The sequence below is a fragment of the Mastomys coucha genome, unplaced genomic scaffold, assembly GCF_008632895.1.
Source record: "Mastomys coucha isolate ucsf_1 unplaced genomic scaffold, UCSF_Mcou_1 pScaffold22, whole genome shotgun sequence".
Taxonomy (NCBI): Eukaryota; Metazoa; Chordata; class Mammalia; order Rodentia; family Muridae; genus Mastomys; species Mastomys coucha.
In genome coordinates, this window is record NW_022196905.1 from 42,182,189 (window position 1) to 42,190,097 (window position 7,909).

The window sequence follows — 7,909 nt, forward strand, 5'->3', positions numbered from 1 at the left end:
GAGAAGTGAAGCTGCCTAGGCTCTTGAGAGCCCAGAGAAGCATGAGTGGGCTCCAGATATCCAGCGTGAATTTTTACACTGTTAAATTTGGGTTTTGCTTTGACTTGATTATGACTATCCAGTGGATCTTTGTTCTTGAACTAAGAAGGTATTTAACTTCTTTTTCTGATTTTACAGGAACCCACAGACCTTGAATATTTTACAGAGACTTTGAACTTTTAAAGAGGTTTTGGATACTTAAATAGACATTGGATATTTTTTAAAGCCCAAATTTTTAAAGGGCTTGAATTTGTAATCTTTGGAACTTTTAAAGTTTTCTTATGTTTTATATTACAATACTAACTTGAGATACCAAGAATGGGAAGATTAAAGTTTAACGTTAATATATTGGTGTGTCAAGTTGACAAAGGGTCAGTTTTCCCAGTTAATGTTGTTGTTGTTGTCCTCATCCTCATTGTTAACAACCTAACAAAAGCTAGAATCGTGTAGGATGGAATCTCAGCTAAGAAAATTTGCCCATGTGCTTGCTTTGGCAGCACATATACTAAAATTGGAACCATACAGAGAAGATTAGCATGGCCGCTGTGCAAGGATGACATGCACATTTGTGAAGCATTCCATATTTAAAAAAAAAAAAAGAAAAAGAAAAATGAAAGAAAAGAAAAGAAAGAAAAGGAAAAGAAAAGAAAAGGAAAGAAAAACTTTCCCCATGAGATTGCCTACAGGCTAGTCTTTAGGGCATTTTTTGATGTGGAAAGGCCCATCCCACTTTAGGCAAGGCCATCCCTGGCCATTTGGAGTGTATAAGAAAGTAAACTGAGCAAGATGAGAGGAATAAGCCAGTAAGCGACATCCACCCGTGACTTCTGCTTTAGCTCTGTCTCCAGCTTCCTTCCTTTCGTTCCTGCCCTAACTTGCCCTCATATAAACTGTAAGATGAGATAAACCCCTTTCCTCCTCAACTTTCTCTTGCTTGAAGTGTTTTGTCACAGCAATCGAGCTATAGATGTAAAGTAAGATATAACTTTAAAATCCAACAACAAATAAAGGAACAAAACTGTTTCTATGAATAATGGAACATTATTCTGCTTTAAAAAGAATGCAGTTCTAAATCATACTTCCAGAGGGTAGAACCATAAAGAAATAATGAAAAGGAAATAGGTCAGACACAAGACCAGGACTTTTATGAGGTAACAGAATAGTCAAACTCATATAGTAAAACAAACAAACAAACAGTTGATATTGCCAGGCTCTGGAAGCAGGTGGTATTAGGAAATTGTTTGGTGGGTTAATGCTTTGAACCTAGTTTCAGTGAGGACATGATTTAGGTTCTGAGAATAGATAAAACTGATGGTTGCATTGAAATGTGAATGCATGTACCACTATTGAACTATACATCTAAATGTAGTTACAATGGTAAATTTATGTATAGCCTACTACTATTAAAACAAATCTAACTTTGAGTGAGCCTATTAACAAAGAAACCCATAAACACTGAGTTTATCTTTTGTCAAGGTTTAACTTCTGGTAGAACCATAGAGAGGCACAGTATTTAGGCAATGTGCTCTGCCAAAAAGCTCGCAACCTTTCTGTTCCTATTTCTTGTTGTTCAGTAACAGCAACTCATTGGGTAGCACATCTTGTCTTGTCTGTCCCTTTGATGTTTCTGTTTCACATTAGCAAGGTTGGGGTTATATGTGTGCAACACCAAATCCAATCCTCAAGTTTTCTCTTTCTTTCTTCTTTCCTTCCTTCCTTTCTTTCTTTTTCTTTCTTTCTTTCTTTCTTTCTTTCTTTCTTTCTTTCTTTCTTCCTTCCTTCCTTCCTTTCTTTCTCTCTCTCTCTCTCTCTCTCTCTTTCTTTCTTTCTTTCTTTCTTTCTTTCTTTCTTTCTTTCTCTCTTTCTCTCTTTCCTGTTTTCTTTTTTCCCTCTTGTCTTTTGAAAGCAGTACCATGAACCAGTCACCCATATTTGAGCAAAGCAGACTCATGGTAAATATCATCAATGATGAATAGAGAGAAGCTTCCTGATCTGTAAAAAGATGATCACCCGTCTGCTTTCTTCCACATAGCAGCCACTTACTATGCTGATGTCACTTTACAGGTTTATTTTATTTTGTTTCATTTTATACTAGATTTTAGTTGATTCCTTTGGAGAAAAAAAAGACTGCTTTTCCCCAAAGAGCTTTGACTTTTAACTAAAATTTAATTGAGGTGGTTTCCTTCTAGGGATGCAATCACCATCCTATTGAAACTGTGCTTAGATCCTTAATATGTATATTTTATATAAAGGAGTTCCTCCCAGGGAAAACATAGGCACTATGATGCAGGGACTTCATCACATGGTGTGAACTACTCTAACCTATTGGAAGAAATGCATGTAAAGTAGAAACTCTCTGAATTCTCTCCTTCCATGCCACAGGAGCTGCTGCAATCAGGCAGTGTGGCAAGCTACCTTTCTTCATAAATGTCAAACTGTGAAACTGCATTTTCAGCATCTATTCCTGTGTGATCCTGGTTAGGTAAATTTACCCATCAGTGCTGTGCTTTCTTAGCAATCAAATGGCATTTAGTATTTACAATAGAAGCATATTGAACCACAGGTAAGTATTAGATAATATTACCAATGACCATTACCATTCTCTTGTATATGTTGAGAAAAGAATGACTTTATTGGAGGCTGCTTCCTCTGCTGACAGAAAAATCCCAAACCCAAGAGGAGCATGTGAGAACAACTGAGGAGCATGTGTCCTTGAGGAGACCCAATTCCTTTATTGGAAACATCTCGCTCTGCTAACTTTCTACTGAGTCATTAGCCTAAACCACACCCTATATTTCAGACTTCCTGGTCAGCTGGGTTGCTCTGTGACCACAGACACATCTGCTTCTTCTAGTCTCGTCGGTGCCTCTAATTCTAGTCCCAACCACTTACACCATAAGAATGGCATGACGCAGAGGTCATCTTCATGTCAAGGTCTCTGAACCACAACTTGAAGCCACAGAGCCACACTGTCTTCCCTTCTCAACCTCACTCTCCAGTTCCCTACTAGCATCCGGGGGGTGACTTTAGGTCAGCTCCATCTGTGTGAACTTCGGATATATTTCCAGATTCTCACCTCTTCCTGGAATCAAACTGAGCATATTCAGTTTCTTCTTTAGAAAAAAAAAAAATGATTTTGCTTGACTTGACAGCATCTAAAGCAGGTTATTAAAAAAAAAAAAACTTCTGAAGAGCTCCTTGTTCAAGAACTCATTTCAATATGAAGTAAAAATTAATTTCAAGGACTCATCAACTGCTTTGGGTAGGCATTTTGGACACACTAGACATTTGTGAGCAGGGCATGGGCTGGACCAAAGTGACTTAAGAAAACTCCCAAACTGACAGCAACACTAGAAGAGTCTTTTCAGGTCACAATATCTTTATTACCATAGTAAGAGGAACAGAGCCACCCAAACCCTCCTAGTCTAGATTCTCAAACTCCACTGTTGTAACAAGAAAATTAGTTACCATAACAAAATGTGGCATGAAAGGGACCTAAAACTCAACCCCCCAACTGCTCTCCGAGTGTTCCTCAACCCCAGAGACTCCCTTACCCCTTTACCCATCCTCAGTTCCAGGTTTAAAAATGGGAGAAAAATCCTGGTGAGTTTGATGACACACCCCTTATATAATTGACCTTTGGAAGGTTAAAACGGAATGATTGAAAATTCAAACTTAATGTGAGCTACAAAGATCCTGTCTGAAAAAAAAAATAGCACTTATACTGCAAGACTGTATGGAAGATTAATAATGATATGAGCAAGGTGACCAAGAGCCATGTCTGGCATATACAGCTTGGCAAATAATGAACTGTGATCCTCTTTCATCTTTCGAGAAGAAGGGGTACATGTTTTCCTGCAATGAGTCTGCATTGTCTGTCCTTTCGACTAGAGATTTATAAGCTAGTGTCCTGACATCAGTTAGCTCATGCTGATGACCAAGAGCTGTGATCAGCCATTATAGCTGTCTGTGCTTTACAAAAAAAAAAAAAAAAAAAAAAGAAAGAAATAAATTCTTCAATGTTTGCACTAAAGCAAATCTTACATACAATGGAGTTCGTAGGTGAAGGATGACACAATGGGATAAGTGACAGTAGAGGTTTAGAAGACACTGTCATCCTGGGAATGAACTTTTGACCTGTGCCAAGAAATGGGTTTGTCATCTAGGAAACAGGGAAGATAAAGTCTGTGTTCTGCATAATTATGGGAAAAAAGAGTGAAATAATGACTAGGATGTTAACACTGTTCTGCAGTGCTGTGGGGTTTGCACGAATGAACAATGTGAATCTCTTCTTATGGAAAAATGATGGAAAATTTCAGTCTTCCTAATTCTTTTTTTTGTGTGGGGGGTATACATACATACACACATGAGTTTTGCCTGCATGTGTGTGTGTGTGTGTGTGTGTGTGTATAATGGATGTAACATAGATCAATGACCTTTTTATTGGATACTTTATTTTTTGTTTTTTTTTCTATTTTTTATTAGATATTTCCTTTATTTATATTTCAAATGATATCCCCTTTCCCGAGTTCCCCTCTGAAAAAAAAAAAAAAAACAACTATTCCCTTCCCCCTCCCCCTGCTCACCAACACACCCTCTCCCACTTCCTGGCCCTGGCATTCCCCTACCCTGGGGCATAGAACCTTCACAGGATCAAGGCCTTCCTAACTCTTTACTCACGGCAATGAGGCCAAGCAGCCATGGCAGGAGTCTTACTAAAGAGGATGGTGGAGCCAGGCAGTGATAGCACACGCCTTTAATCCCAGCACTTGGGAGGCAGAGGCAGGTGGATTTCTGAGTTTGAGGCCAGCCTGGTCTACAGAGCGAGTTCCAGGACAGCCAGGGCTACACAGAAAAACCCTGTCTCAAAAAAACAAACAAAACAACAAACAAACAAAGGATGGTGGAACCCTATTTGTGATGCTTCGGTTAAGCTGCAATCCAGAGTCCAGAGCTTCCAATGTCTGCTTCCATATCTTGGTAACACCATGTATCTTCCTGATTTCCCAAACAGAGGGCTGTTCTTACAATTACTCCAGAAAGAAAATGTATTGTTTTAGTTTTGTTCAAAACACACTATTAACTTTTAAAGCATACTTTGTTCACAGTGAGCACTCCGACCTTCTTGACTAATTTCTTCCTTACCTCTCTAACTAAAAGAACTCTTTCAATACTCAGAAATGTGTGTGTGTGTCTGTGTGTGTGTGTTTATGTCTGTCTCTGTGTATGTGTGTTGGTGTCTGTATATATCTCTGTGTATATTTGTGTGTGTGTGTGTGTGTCTGTCAATCTGTCTCTGTGTGTGTCTGTGTATGTTTGTGTGTGTATCTCTATACGTATGTCTATCTGTCTCTCTGTGTGTGGGTGTGTTCATTGGTGTATGTTTCTGTCTGTGTCTGTATGTATATGTATATTGATGTGTGTATTTCCGTGTATGTCTCTGTCTATGTTGTCTGTGTCTACGTGTGTGCCTGTTTATATGTGTATATATGTCTGTCTGGTAGTCTTTCTGTGTCTGTATGTATATGTCAGTGTATGTTCGTGTGTGTGCCTCTATGCATGTGTCTATCTGTCTCTGTGTATGTGTGTGTGTGGGGGGGTTATTGGTGTTCTTGTATCTGTATGTGTGTGTGTGTGTGTGCGTGCGCATGGCATTGATGTGTATGTGTATGTTTCTGTGTCTTTGTATGTGTATGAATCTGTGTGTGTATCTCTGTCTATATGTCTGTGTGTCTGTGTATGTATTGATGCATCAGAGTGTGTGTTTACATCAACACATAAGAGCTCTCCTTTTTGGCAAAGGAAGTGATTCTAAAAGCTGATGGGGGTGGGCTGGGGAGTGCAGGGGGAAGCCTCAGATGCATCCTGGCTGCACTTGGCATTTGTTTCCATCTTTGATCTTGGATGCAGTGAAGTGTCAGCCAGACCAAAGTCATTTTATATATAGGCCTGCATAAGCGAAGTGGAGGGACTTCATGGTTAATTGATTAAAATGTTCCAAAGAAGGTGCAAGATCAAAGGGCCTGTCGTTGGTTTTATGTTTCTCTGGAGTCTCCCAGGCCACGTGGGTGACACAAGTGACCTTGGGCGTGAGAGCATTCAAAGACTGGTGTTTGTTTGTTTTATTCTAAAACAAGATTTGTGTTTCCCAGGGCTGCCTGGTGACAGGTTGTATTGTGGGCTCCCCATGGCCTCTGTCTGTGTTTAGGAGGAGCATCAAGTGGAACAGCAACCATGAGCAGGCAGGCATGACCATGTCATGCTGCCACCAGTGCTTCTTTCTGCCAAACCCCAAGGAAACTGACTCCATTATGTTACTGGAAGGCAAAGACCACAGATTTCTCTGTCTTTTTTTTTTCCAGTAAATAAGGTTCACAAAGTTCAGGGCCAGTCTTTGGAACTAAGACAAAAGGGAGCCTGGGAAACTCATCCTCTCAAACAAATCTGATAAGGGGGACAAGAATCTTCCAGGCAAACATTTCTATAAAAGGTTCCAGCTTACCAAAAACTTAGCAAAGGAGGAAAAACAATGGAGAGAGAGGATCTGCTGTTCAGGGAAGCTTCATAAACTACCATTAGTGACAGTGAAGAGGAGCGACTGAGTTTCCCTTGCTTTTTGCTAAACACTGGCACATGTACAACACATTCTATGTATAGTTTCATGTACCTTACCTCGTAATGATGAAGATGAGACACCATTGGCAAAAAGATCATTTCTAATGTCTCCACTTTCTAGCTAACAAGCCATTGCATATATTCTTTATTGGGTCTCTTGAACACTTTTTTAGTATGCTGGTGTTTGCTTGTTTTAGTCTAAAACAAGATTTGTGTGCCAACTTAACAGACAAACCTAACTAAGACAGTATAGACACAAAAAGGGTTATTACTTACAAATTCAGATTCCAAATAGCAAACAAGTCTGTGGTGGAGACGTGAAGTTGTAAATAGTAATAAACTATTACAAGCATAAGTTCCTAGACACCCCTTATGGTTTTGTATCAAATAACTGATATGGACAAGAAATAATGCATTCCATGACAGAGTTAGGTTGCTTACATCTGCTAGAGATGTATCTGTAATGATGAGCAGGAAGGGGTAGCACAGACAACAGGAGATGTGAGGAGTAATGGGAGACGTCTGTGTCATGGCAAAGAATACAGACAGACTTTCCAATAGAAGAAAATCCTGGTGTAAGTAGTAGTCCTAGGGGGTTTGAGTGGCTTTAGAAAAAAATTGAAAAAGTTAGAGGCTCAAAAATGACATAGATATATATTTTGCAGTTCTAGGTGTTGTGAAGTCCAAGATTCTGGTCCAGTGTGGGATCCCACTTTCCTGATCATAGATTTCAACATGTTGTGTCCTCCCATGCTAGAATCAATGGAGTTCTTTCCCATAGCTTCTAGTTTGAGGGTATCATGCCCTCAATGACATAAACAAATCCTAAAACCTCTACTTCCTAATCTCATCTCCTTTAACATACTGATTTTGTAAAAATAACTCATTCTGGTCCCAACAAGAATGAAATAAGGTGAGAAGGTTAGTGTAGTGAACTGGTGTCTCCTCAAAATGCAAAGTCGTGTTTCCAAGACTGGGGTCTCAGCTGGTTAAGTTCCTATGGGCTTCAACTAGGTATCAAAGCAGAAGGATGGGGTCCCTGTGAAAGAGACCAGATGCAGGGAAGGAGGGCATGGGAAAATGGTACAGAGATTGGAATGATGGTCCACAGTTCAAAACACCAATTGCTTGGTTCCACCGGAAATGGTCAAAACTTACTAATATTCTCCCCAAAAGAATGCTCAGAAGGTTCATGTTTCTCACCCCATCCCCAAGGTTTTAGCTTCTAGAAATGTGACAGAAGAAACTTCTCTTA

At 39.6% G+C, this 7,909-nt stretch overlaps 1 non-coding gene across 1 annotated transcript; it reads left to right on the plus strand.

The window, feature by feature from the left end:
- Positions 1-520: 520 nt before the first annotated feature.
- LOC116071598 lies at positions 521-627 on the plus strand. The gene has a single exon (XR_004111009.1). It is a non-coding gene; the product is annotated as a U6 spliceosomal RNA (small nuclear RNA).
- Positions 628-7,909: the final 7,282 nt, after the last annotated feature.